Genomic DNA, 13,099 nt, shown 5'->3' with positions numbered 1-13,099 from the left:
TATACTACTGATGGCTAAAGTCTTTGTTATGCTTCTCTGTAGTCTTTATTACTAAACTTATCGGAATACGCTACGAGACTATGCACTCACACGAAGTTTTAGAAATATGAGTTTATAAATTTACATACGTTTTAGAGCATTTCTCATTTGAGTACGTTGCCAAAAATTAATACAGAGCGTCAACGATAAAATTCTGTTACACGAGTCAATATTATTACGCTAATGAATAAAACACCAGGAAAATATTCAGGTACAAAAGCAATGAGCATACCGTGCTTGCGGTCTTACTTAGCTAATAAAGGAATACGTTGCAAATTTGATTTATGGGAAGTTTGTCAACTAATGATTTTAGAGCTGTCCAATTTCAAAAATGGTTCAAATGGCTCTGAGCACTATGGGACTCAACTGCTGTGGTCATAAGTCCCCTAGACCTTAGAACTACTTAAACCTAACTAACCTAAGGACATCACACACATCCATGCCCGAGGCAGGATTCGAACCTGCGACCGTAGCGGTCGTGCGGTTCCAGACTGTAGCGCCTTTAACCGCTCGGCCACTCCGGCCGGCGCTGTCCAATTTAAAATGAAACTCTGTCTCAAGGAACTTTGCTTGGATTTAACAACTAATTATCTTAACAATGAGCTGGTGAATCTGTATGTACAACTACACCGATACTACGTAACTTAACAATGTGTCGTGGAGGGGACTTCATACAGACACTGGTGAATTTATGACCCTTCCATCATGCATATTAGGCGAGGAAAACTGACAACCACAGGTCCACAGAAAAATGTGTCCACATTGATGCTGCATTCTTTCAATTCTGGAAGGCATTCGATACAGTTCCACACTGTCGTTTAGCGACCAAAATGAGAGCTTATCGAGTATCGGACAGATATGTAGCCAGACTCAGGACCTCGTGGTTGATCTCAACGTTACGACATACCTTGGAGGCTCCATACGGCTACTCGTGGCTGATGTTGTGGTGTTGCAACGGCAGAAGACCGTATCGAAATGCATGAAGATGTGCAGACGACCGACGATTGGCGCGAAGGACAGTAGTTGACGCTGAACTAAAGTAAATCGATTTCGTACAAATAAGCAGAAAGGTCCACAACTGATCGAATACACTGCTGGCGAAAAATGATAATTATCGTAAAATGGCTGCGAATAACACACCGTTAGGTGAAGTGCGGAGTATACCCGTAGTTACATGTGTAGATGTACGTCTCCTCTACTTCTCTTTCTCTCATGATCGCTATATATATATATATATATATATATATATATATATATATATATATATATAGTCTTATGAGAATTTCAGTTACACTTCAGTAGAGACTATACCGGCTTACTACGATCCCAGCAACGTGTCTTTCAGTTAAATCGATGTCTGGCGCCACATATACTTGTTTCTTAATTTAACGATTTTCCGAGCCGTCTCAACACTGGAAATATGATCCTACATTTTCTTTGACAATGCACAGTATCCATCAGTTTAAGTATTACCCTCGTACAAAGTTACATAGGCTTATCAAAGATCCTAACATAAAACAAATTTTACATTCATAGTATACGGAAATGAGTAAACAAGACGAAAATGCAACACAAAATACACAGAGGTAGTGCCATATAAAAATCCTGCTGCTTTGCTATACATCTGAGATTCCCAGTTCAGTCCATATTAATGACTACGTACCTAAATTAACAACAAAATGTTCTTCTGTGTATCTTGCAAAAATTATTTCATAAGCTGCAGATAGGTAAACAAATACTTGTGCTGGTCTGTAAGTACTATCTAGACCCAGGCTGGCACAGTGTGCTAAGCTTCACTCGTGCTGCGTGCGCGGGACACATACAGACCTGGTCCTGGATTGTGACCCAGACTTGCTCAGTCCTTCTTGGAAGTACCTGGAACAGTGCGACATATCATTTAGGACTGCAGTGCGGCATTTTCAGTTGGCACGACTCCCAAAGTTTGGCAGAATCATGCTGTCAGCGCAATTTAACCTTCACTATTTTTTCATGGTCTGAAGAATGTTCACTGGAGTAGTAGGCCCAATAGAGCATGGTTCCATGGCTCCACTCTGCATTGTTGCCAAATTTATTCACGATGGCGGATCCAAGATGGCGGTGACAAATATGACAACGTCGCAATGGCGGGAAGTTCAAATTGTGACATAAAAATAGGTCAATTGGGCTACCTCCACTAACCTAGCCCCCTCTCCTCCCCACTCCCCACCCAAGAAAATGGCGGGAAGTTCAAGTTTTCGTGGCAAGAAAGGTCACTTTTGATACCTCCACTAACCTAAGAAAATGGCAGGAGAAATGGTCACTTGGGCTACCTTCACTAACATAAGTTTCTGACTGCTACCTCTTCCTTGGTATTGATGGGAAAAGGACCCAACTTGTGCTGAATAGGTTGGACATAAGTCTTTATTTTGCATACAGTGTTTATTTATTTGCAGCAGTAGCTCCATCCAGTGTGTTCGCCTTGAGGTCTGGAGTCCAACTAAGCTAGTACACAGTACACTACTGGCACCAGAGGGCAAAAACGTCCCTCCCGTGACGTAATCCAAGATGCTGGTCTTTGGGATAAATGGTGGCAAAATGACTCAGCCATTTGTGGGCTGCTGGAGAGAGGAAGGAGTGTACTTTATTTATTTTGGAACAATTTATTTAGGGATGGATTCCACTTACACTGATACAAAACACTCACTCCAATGTGCTTGGGGTCACACTACATTGCCTACAGACCTGCAAACTACTCGTAAATCACCAAAATAATGAACGTAAAACGCTCTGCAGTCACGCTCATTAACTATAAACTGTCGAAATAAAGTAGTACACAGCATACAGAGCTGCAGAGCTGCAAACCGAAACAATGTAGTACACTGATATAAAGACACGAAAACTACTCGTAAATTGTCAAAATAAGGCACGTATAAGGCTCTAAAAGCATGCTCACTGTCAATGTAATTAATAGCACAGCCTGCACACCTGTTCACAAAATAATGCAACAGACAATGTTCTCTACATGTAAAACTGACAAAATTTGTGTATACAGCTCTGGCAACACACTCACAAAGCCTAAACAGCCGAAAATAATGCAGTGCAAAAACACTAATTAAACATAAAAACTGCTTTCGAACTATCATGAACTGCAATTCATCAGAGTCTCTAACATACGTACGGATGATGCCGCCGACTCTGCACATGTCTTTGACCAACCCACCCTGCACCACCGTTACTGATTTAATATGTAGATGACCAGAGGTAGACCACTACATTCCATGTATTGTGAATGAATGGACCTTGCCGAATCCTACCCCATCATAGTGCTGTTGGTCTGATAATATACATACACTGCGGTGATCACTGTCTATATTCAGTATCGCGGTATTTGTCTTTAAAACGCTCTTCATTCGGAGGTAATGCAGTACTTCGATTTATAAACGCAGTATACCCTTTGACATAGGTACTTATGAGCACCTGTAGAACCAAGACCACTTGTGACAGTAACATACAGTAGTTGTTGCGATCGTTTTTTTTTAAGATATGGTGGTTTGTACGGGTATTTGTTTCTATTTGTAAGACGCAGTGGTACCAATCGCAGAAAAACTTACAGACATGTCCACCCATCGCTGATATTCGATCAGTATTGTTTCGTTTCACGAGCAATCAGTTATTGGCGAAGTACTTTACTTAGTAGTAGGGAATGCATGATGGGTTTGCCTTGAGAATCAGGCTTACAAAGTGTTTGTGTGTGGTTCGACATGTGCAAAGGAAATGACTATGTCTAGTCACAAGAAAGGTATGGATTTGACGTGGAATACTGAGACACCAAAGGTGAGAGAGTATGTTGACTCATAAGAATGGTACAGATATTTCTGTTTCCTGGGCCACAACCGTCAGCAGGGTGTATTTCCGATACTACACTCATTGTGAAATGTCATCCTATTGAGATGGGAAACGTAATATTTACTTGTAAGTACATTGTAAAAATATGTATGTTGAATGTTTCCTAGGATGGTTCTGTCTGGTAGTACATGACACGCAACACTGGTGGCCTGTGGCGGGAATTATTCACGTTTCCAGCTAACTTCAGGAGCTGTCCAAATGGAGAGGCTTGTTGGCATGCATTAATGCAGCTGACTTAACCGTGTCGTCCTCTAGACGACCGAATGCTGAACAAATACTTAGTATGTGTTGGACAGTTTTCGTAATCGAGTGGAAATTTGAGAGGTTTCAATACGGACATGTGTTTGCACTGGACCATTATTTCCTCCCATGTAAATTGTCAGCTTCTGCACATTGTGCGCCTTTACTTACTTGAGAGAACATAGCTTGTGGTCTGTGAATATAGCTGGTGAAAGATGGGTGGAAGACATGTTTGCTGGTTCTCTAGTGGAAACATAAGTTTCCTCTAATTTTTCGAGTTTTCACATAAAGGTCTTCGCAGACAGGATATGTTCTTAGTTACTAAGTGATTTACAGCACTCTGCACCTCGCTAAACTTTCTAGAAAAATAATTTGTGGTCTATATCTTCGAAAGTATGATGTACAAGCGATACTGCTAAGCAAGCGATATTACAAATGTTCTTCTAATCCCCGAGTCCGGAGATGGGAGCAGAAAGCAAGCAATCAAGCTGGTCAGGCCAGAAGCAGTAACACCTTTGTGGTTCAAATTCAAATGGCTCTGAGCACTATGGGACTTAACATCTGAGGTCATCCGTCCCCTAGAACTTAGAACTACTTAAACCTAACTAACGTAAGAACATCACACACATCCATGCCCGAGGCAGAATTCGAACCTGCGACCGTAGCAGTCACGCGGTTCCAGACTGTAGCGCCTAGAACCGCTCGGCCACACCGGCCGGCTAACACCTTTGTGCCGAGGTGAAACGAGCCCGACTTAGTACAACAATTCGGAGGCCTGACTTCAGTCCACTGAGGGCTCTCTGGTCACACATCGGGACCAGATGACTTGTGACCATCGGCTGCAGTGGATAACCGCTCGACTGCATGGGAAATATCTAGTGCAGCGGGGTGTTCATACAGTGCATGTGCTTATGTTGTGTTTCTATGGGTAAATGTGTGAGTGTCTGGCGGTCGATAGCTATATGCATGACGCAAAAGGGGTGATTTTGTACAGCGCAGGATACGAATTGTGTGTCTACTACATCGATATAGTATGTGGAGGTCGGTTTCACGCTGAAATATGCAAATTTCAGTAGTCAGTGGCAGAGCAGTGTAACTGAGCAGGAGTCGTTCTGTATTTGACGATTTGTAGGACACTTGTGCAGGGTTTAACTGTCAGTCCAATATGGCGATCTGTACAAAATAGTTTTTCTGCTGAAAGTGCCGTCCGCAGATAGAAAAAGGCGGACAGTGATTTCGCACCAGCAGCATTAGTAATTTGGCGGGCAAATTCAGCAAGAGCCGATCACAATGCTCCATTCATTCACAAGGTATCCTTAGTGCTGGGACACAGGTGCCTCTACATGGCGGTGAGAGCGTTTGTGTTTCAGAGAACGTAACGATTTACAGAAAGGGTAATGCATGATGGACGGGGTGGCACATTAGGACCATCAGGTGGAATTAATTCAGTGTTAGTCTGAGCTATTTTGGTAAACAGGTTCTGTTAGGACAAGAATTCCCATTCAGAGGAGCTGAGACATCACGAAAGGCCCTACAAAAGCGACAGCACTTCACCAATTACAAGAAGGGACTGATAAGTAATGGATGTGCTGTCCAATTAGGATCATGCAGTCCCCATTATGGAGAATGCAGTTAGTGTTATTCTGCGCTACTTTTGTTAACACGTCTTGTTAGGACCAGAGTTTCCATACAGACAAGCTGAGACATCACGAAAGCTCCTATCAAAACGATCATTAACTATTTCTGCAACACTTTACTATTTCCGAAAGGTAGACTTGACACTTATTTACATAGACATGTGACATCAGTATAACATCGGAAACCTTTTAGCTGCACCTGCACAGGTGAGCCGCTACGCAAACATCTCGCGCTTGGCAATTTGGGCAGCGCTGGACCAGCAGGTATGCGTGGTGGCTGGGTAAACACATACCTGGCCGGAGGCGTCTCCCATGTCCTGTTAGGATCACTGGCGAGAATGCACGCTTTGCTCTTCTGCGAAACATTTCAACATATTTCTATAGCATATTCAGAGGGGACTCTTGGCTCTTATTTACACTTAACTGTGATGTCAATATAACATTAAGAACCTTTTAGCTGGATTTGTAAGGATTAGCCACTATACAAACATGTCTCTTGGTGTTGGGTGGACAGGTCCACTCAGCAACAGTGGCTGGGTGAGCATGTGCGAATCCAAAGAGTGACTTGGTTCTCATTAACATAGACATGAGATGTCAATATAACACTCAAAGAATTCTAACTCTATACCTGAAAACAGACGCAATTTTCACCTGCTGGCTGTAAGCATGAGCAGCCTAAGAGCGATGCCTTGTGCCCCATCATTCATCTCTCCAGTGGTGGCTTGCGTCCAGCTGGCCTTGCAAAGTGCATGTGCAGGGTCGGCAGCGTCGGTGGGTGCATGAGTTGTGGCCTCTGATGCGTTGCGGTTGATGATAGTTGGAAAGTGCTTTTTATGTGCAATGATCGTTTGTGCACTTCATTATTTTCGGGAGTTTAAGTCTTGTGAGCGTGTTGCCAGAGTGTTATACAGTATTATTTTGACAATTTTACTTGTAGTGAACGTGTCTGTTGCATTATTTTGTGAACGTGTCTGTAGGCCGTGAAAAGCATTATTTTGACAGTGAGCATGTTTGGTTTGCAGAGCCTTCTCAATCCATTGTTTTGTCAATTTACGAGTAGTTTGTGTGTCTCTACATCAGTGTACTGCATTATTTCGGTAATCTAGGCATAGTTTGCTGCTCTGTATGCTGTGTACTACATTATTTCGTCAGTTTATAATTAATGAGCGTGCCTAGAGAGCGATTAACATGCATTATTTTGGTGATTTACCAGTAGTTTGCTGGTCTGTAGACAATGTAGTGTGACCTCAAGCAAGTCAGAGTGGGTGTTTTGTATCAGTGTAATAAATAAACTACACAAACTTAATGCCAAAATAAACTGTTCCAAAATAAATAAAGTACACTCCTTCCTCTCTCTAGCAGCCCAGAAAATGTTGAGTCCTTTTCCCACCATTTTCCCCCCAGACCCACATCTTGGATTATGTCATGGGAGGCATGATGGCGCCATCTGGTGCCAGTACTGTACTGTACACTAGGTCGGATGGACTCCAGACCTCAAAGTGAACACACCAGATGGAGATACTGCTGCAAATTGTTTAAATAAACACTGCACGCAAAATAAAGACTTATATTCAACCTACCCAGCACAGCCTGAGTTTTTTTCCCATCAGTTCCAAGGAAGAGATGGTGGTCGAATGACTTAGGTTAGTGGAGGTCGCGCAAATGACCTTTTTTCCTGCCATTTTCTTAGGTTAATGGAGGTATCTTAAGTGATCTTTTTTCCCTGATAAAATTTGAGCTTCCCAACATTTTATTGGGTCGTGAAGGGGGGAGGGGCTGGAGGGGGGTTAGGTTAGTGGTGGTAGCCCAATCGACCTATTTTCCCATCAAAATTTGAAATTCCCACCATGGCATCATTGAGATGTGGCCATATCTATCACCGCCATCTTGGATCCACCATCTTGAATAAATGTAGCAACAGTGCAGAGTGGAGCCATGCTCGTTTTGCCCTACTGCTCACCAGTCTAGTGGCAGTTTCCTCCAGAAGAGGCAGTCTAGCGAGCTATCGTCGCAGTCCTTTAAAATGAATGGGAATAACAGAAGAGAGCGATGAGAATTCTCAGTTTGCATAAGCGACATATTTGCTAAGAAACGGCATTACAATACCATTCGTAAGAAATTTAAAGATTCAGTTCTGACAAAACCATTTCAGTTCCCTAAGCTCACTGGTGTTACAGAAACTGCCAGGTGTGAACAACTCACTGTCGCCTTGAAATAGTTACAAGAATACTTTTATGTAGATTCTGCGAACAGTGCTACTTCAAATGGCTCTGAGCACTATGGGACTCAACAGCTGAGGTCATTAGTCCCCTAGAACTTAGAACTAGTTAAACCTAACTAACCTAAGGACATCACAAACATCCATGCCCGAGGCAGGATTCGAACCTGCGACCGTAGCGGTCTTGCGGTTCCAGACTGCAGCGCCTTTAACCGCACGGCCACTTCGGCCGGCGAACAGTGCTACTCTTACAACTGTTTCCGACCTGTTTTCGAGATCGTTTGCCCTTTCAGTTGAAAGCGCCCCTGTACATGTGGATATGTAACTGATTGACCTGCAAGGTAATTCCACTAATGGCTTGCTCTCGGATTGTACTTGGGGCTTGCGATAGAGAACATGTGATAAGCAAGCCCGTGAAGTTAGAGAACGATGGTTGCATGACTACACTCATTAAAGGAGAGTTGAAATTTAGTTTCTATTGTAACAGTGGTTATCTAGTGTAAACAGTGATTTCGAATTGTACTTTGATTTTCTTGTCTAATCAGCTGTTCACTTAAGTCTATCGGAAACAGTTGTACTGCTTTCTCTGATGGATGTATCATATGTGTAACTCTATTACTGATCATTTATAAATAAGTGTGGGTTGTTGGGTAGCTTTATTAATAAGTTGTGTCTTGGTAATTAGGTGTAATTAGTAGTTAGAGAGCAAGGAGTAGTTAGCACCATATTACTTAGTGTCAATGTTTTCTATTATAAGGAATTTATAGTGTCAAGGCTACCAAGGGTGACAATCCACATAACATTGCTTGTTGTGCTGTGTTTGGTTTCTCACTGTGGGCACATTATTTACTCTGTATTGGATACTGTTATTTTAAAGAGAATATTTTGTATAGTGTTTCAGCCCTAGCGAAGTTTATTTAGGTAAAAAGAACTAATTGCTATTTCCTAGTGAGTTATGTTTTGTGCAATGATATTCTTCATGGTAAATAGTTATTGACTATTGAGGCCATCTGCACAGGCCCCAGCTCGAATCTCACTGCACCTAAACCCTACATCATAAATGAGAAGTCTAAGATGGTAACTGGAAAAGCTATTGTTACGACTTCTGCACCATATGTTAGCAGCAGACACAGTGGCTGCGCCAAAGACTGAGACGGCGTGGAGTTTTACAATTATATATTGAAATTTCGTTACAATTTCCGCCTCGTCGTCGCTGCCCAGCCCTGCGGATCCCTCCGCCTGGCTGCTGCTCTGTAGATTCTCCGACAATGCGCGCAACGAGCGCCGCTGATCGCACTCAGGAGCTTCAGGCCACCAGTGCTCCGCTGAAGCCAGGATGCCCTGTAGTTGAGATGAACTCGTCGCCGCTCGGCGCCCCAGTACAGGCACGCCCACGGAGCTGCGACGCCCTGAAGTCAGCTGCCGACGCCTGCTGCACCGGCGGCTGGAAGCCATCAGTCGCGATGTACGCGAGGTCCCATCATGGACAGACCATACGCCGTGGGGCTGGGCTGCTGTGAAGTCCGGGCGTCAGTCCCCAGCGGCGCCTGTGACCAAGACCGCGCTGCAGCCGGTCCTGCTGGATGTTCTCGCTGTAGTTAGTCATCCGTGGTGCCGACCGAACTCAGGTCGACCTCCAGAGCTGAAGTTGACATCTGGTGGCGAACAGATGACTCCTGCGAGCAGGAACAGACTTCTGGAGTCGTCACCTACTAAGATTGAACATTCGGACACGGACCACGTCCATCCTCAGTTCCGAACTGCTTCCTAATGACTTCTGTCTGTTGCTGCCTGTGCTCCACTGTTTATATCCGGCAGGAGGACGTTTTTTACCCTCGGTGGTAGCTTCTTGTTATTACTCCCACAGTATATTGCAGCTTAGCTTAGCGTGCTGGCCTCACTTCCCCCTACTCAGCACTCTCCAGGCTTCGGTCAGCGCTTGGTCTGTGTGCGTCAGCCTATTGGTAGACTGCTGTTGTCAGCAAGGCTAAATGTGCCTGCCTACTTCGCAACGCCTCGGTCGCCAGCGTGCCTCTTGTTTTGCCATTCTCCACTGTGTGAAGCAACGCTTACTACATCTGGCAACAACATGTGTGTTAAGAACTTTGTTGACTCTGTAAAGCTTTCACCGAAAGTAAAACAGTGCAGTCACACTGTTATCGAAATCAGGGAAATTCTACCTCTGTTTGAGAACATTATACAAGTCAGCAATACAATTGGGTAGTTATCTCAGTGCTGCAACAGCAAAACAGTTTTTCCGCTGACACTTAAGGACAGAATCCACTGGTAGTATGATGGCTGATTAAGGGCGCAACTGTGAAACCTAAGAGCTTTGAACTATTTCAGAACATAGCCTTGAAGGAGTCAGAAAGTAATGTTCACGTTTACAGCTTAGAAACTAGCTAATCTCAGTACGAAAACCATTTAGGAGACGAAAATTTCTTACCTGGGATCATCTCAATAGTCGCATTGTTTAACTGGTGAAATTCTAAAGGATGACATGTATGACTAACTAACATACTCACAATGAGATGACACCCTATTCACTGTTTGGTAGGACTGGCTGTCAATAACATCTTTTATGGGTTTTCCTTCCCTGCCATAGGCGAAATTTTATGTTTGCTTGAGAGATTGGAGGGCACCCTCACTTCTGATTCAGTGTTATGCCGCTTCATGTTCTTAGGGAAGATTATCTTTATTACGATTTGACTTCATACATCATGCTGAAATATTGGGCTGTAGTTAATGTTCTTGCTTGCGTGCTCTAGGGAAGATATAATGGTAAGCTTTACCTGCGTTCAAGGGAATAGGGTGCCGATTTAAACGAGTGCCGTTAAAGCACGGCGGCTGTGTTATGAGGAAAGCATGTTTTTTCTGCGTAATCTGCATGGAAACATTTCCGGACGGCTGACTTCCGCTGTCTCATTGTGCAGACACGTTGGTTGTTGCTGGTCGGTCGGCATCCACGTCCAGGTAGACTGACTAGCGCCGAGAAGTCGCCGCTGCAATGACCAGCGCATTGTAGATCGGCAATAAAGCAGAGGATGGGCCCTTGTTAGGCAGGAAGCCGACGAGACAACTTTGAGCGTTGTGCGAATTTCCATGGGACAGGTTACTGGCGCCCAGACGTCCAGACTCTGTCACAAAACATATTTGTGAAAGCGCAAGGCTTTTAGCGAGTTTATGGCCGTTCTTTAGAAACTTCAAAATGAATGCAACAGAGGAGATAACAAGCTTCTTATGGAGAGGTGTGATTCCATCCTGGTCATGTTGTTATCAAAAGACATGGCGTAAACGCATGGGAAAGAGGCCGCAAAGCTGAATCTTCTTTCCTTTTCTCCTAATTAACTTTAAAGTCTCTGATTGACCAAATCGGTGTATGCAGAGCAAGGGGCATTATCCAAGCTTTGACTGCTGCGCTCCAACTCGTGATTGGCTTGCGCTAAAGTGGGGGAACTCTAAGATGTAAATGGGTTTTTGCTACCGAGCTGAGGAGAAAAGCTGACAGAAAGAGAAGATCACTCTTGTACTGGCACTTTGCTAGTAAGGAACTTCAGGTCTCTACCTAAGCGGTGAGACTTGTGTCCTTTGCTAGTGTGCCACTTAGAGCCTGTTCCAGTCACCTTCTGAACCGTCAGAGTTACTGTTTCTAGCAACACGCACACGACGAGTGATCAGTGGGTGTACTTATTTGTTTTGAGTCGGCCGTCTAAACATTTGACATATTCCGTCATGCATAGTCATGGCACGGAGTCAAATTGGCTTGGCAGACCAGCAAATGGGTCCACCTGCACACTGGAATCCAGCGGGGTTTCAGCTCTAGCCTTTGATGTGGAAAAATTTAAGTTAACGCGAATGAGTAGGAAGGACAAACCTGCAAACTTTGGTTACTATATTACTAGTGTCCCGCTTGACAGACAGTCAAGTCGTTTAAATGTCTGGGCATAACATTGCAAAGTGATACGAAATGGAACGAGCATGTGAGAACTATGATAGAAAAGGCGAATTTTCGACTTCGATTTATAGGGAGAATTTTAGGAAAGAGTGACTCTTCTGCAAAGAAGACCACATATAGGACACTGGTGCGACCTGTTCTTGAGTACTGCTCCAGTGTTTGGGATCCATACACAGTCAGATTGAAGGAAACTATCGAAACAATTCAGAGGCGGGCTGCTAGATTTGTTACTGGTAGGTTCGAACCACACGTGTTACGGAGATGCTTCGGGAACTGAAATGGGAATTCATGGAGGGAAGGCGACTTTCTTTTCAAGAAACACTATTGATAAAATTTAGAAAACCGGCATTTGAAGCTGACTGCGGAACGATCCTACCGTGGTCAACTTACGTAGCGCATGAAGACCACGACGATAAGATTCGTGAAATTAGGCCTTATACGGAGGCATATAGACAGTCATTTTCTCCTCGCTCTATTTGCGAGTGGAACAGGAAAGAAAACGACTAGTAATGGTAGAGGGTATCCTCCGCCACGCACCGTAAGGTGGCTTCCGGGTAACCATGTAAATATAGATGTAGATGTAGATATTGTTATCCTGAAAACATGCAAACATGAGAAACTAAAGTATAACGTTTCTGTTGCTTGAGAGCTTTACGGTGACGGAATAAAATCAGGTATTGCCTACCTTACCAATGATTGGTCTAAATATATGTTAAGGAAGAACAATGTTTAGTGGGAACGGTATTGCTGACAATGTACACTCTTTGACATAAATCCTGACGAGTGGCCATTCGACTCAGAGACAAAGTCCTAATAGTTCAGTTAAGTAGTCAATAAAAATGGCTCTCCCTCAGGGTTCTAACATCTGCACGATCTGACAACACTGTAGTATGAGGTAGTTTCTGCAGAAATCGTATCTTCCACTCGAGCTGTTACAGGACAGTATCTGTTCATGATCAAGTAGTACACGTAGCACAATCTGGACTCAATGTCGAGACTTCGTGATCACTCGTTCATACATATTTCTAAGGCATGGCCAAAGAATCAGACATTACAAAGTAAGTATTATAAACCTAGGCTGAAAAACGATAATAATTCTAACATTGAAAAAGTTCGTTTCATTAA

The sequence above is a fragment of the Schistocerca americana genome, chromosome 2 (assembly GCF_021461395.2).
Source record: "Schistocerca americana isolate TAMUIC-IGC-003095 chromosome 2, iqSchAmer2.1, whole genome shotgun sequence".
Taxonomy (NCBI): Eukaryota; Metazoa; Arthropoda; class Insecta; order Orthoptera; family Acrididae; genus Schistocerca; species Schistocerca americana.
The sequence above is the reverse complement of the archived record's forward strand: the minus strand, read 5'-3'. Positions refer to the sequence as shown.